The following is an 899-nucleotide window of genomic DNA, read 5'->3' as shown; positions in this document are numbered from 1 at the left end:
GCTACCCCCCACCGGTCGCCTTCTCCCCCCGTACGTCGCATCCCCCACTACGGCTTGGTGCGCGCAGCGCGCAACGTACATACATTACGCATACAAGCATCGGTCGGTCGGTTGGTTGTTGAGCGATGCACGCTCGTCCCAAGTATACCGTGCATACTACGTAGGTATACGGTGTGTCGGACGGATGGTGGTGACGATGATGCTGGCTATATGGTGGCGAAGGTGGCAGCGGTTGGCTAAAGAAGACGAACGAACGAGCGACAAGGACGGAGAAAAGTAGCGCGAAGGAAAGAAGGATGGATTGAAAAGGGAGGGAAACGGAGGGAAACGTGCAGGGCATGACGAAGACGAGGCAGAAGACGAGGCAAAAGCGCGGAGGGAGGGGAAGAGAAGAGGCAGTGGTGGTTAGAAAAGGTAGACGGCGCGAGAACAGCTTGCCCCCACCGACCTATGCGGCAGGTGGTTCTTACCGCCATGGGCTAGGAGGCCCATGGGACTGCCAAACGTTCGCGCGGCCGTCTGTCGCGCTCGGCTTTTTCATCGGCAACCGACCTGCTATCGACCCCCGCGCAATTCTCTCTCCGCCAACGGTCTCTACAACGCACACGAACAATCGATCGAGAATAAAACAAATAGTCCTACCTACCTACCTAGTTAGACTGCGGAATTATTTAAAAGAGTTTGGAAACGGAGAAAGAGAGGAAAAACTCGAAAGATTTTCGGACACCTCGGGTGCAGCAGGTGTCCCCTCCTTTTTTTTCACGGCGATCGAGTCTCTCTCCGCTTCGATTCATCCCGCCTCGCTATATACCTGCCTTCCAACATTCGTCCATCTGCCTCACCCAGAATTCTCTATCCTTCTAAGAATACGAATAAATGGATTCCCATGATTCCAAGGC

The sequence above is a fragment of the Apis dorsata genome, unplaced genomic scaffold (genome assembly GCF_000469605.1).
Source record: "Apis dorsata unplaced genomic scaffold, Apis dorsata 1.3 scaffold_92, whole genome shotgun sequence".
Classification (NCBI taxonomy): domain Eukaryota; kingdom Metazoa; phylum Arthropoda; class Insecta; order Hymenoptera; family Apidae; genus Apis; species Apis dorsata.
This window is presented reverse-complemented; position numbering follows the sequence as displayed.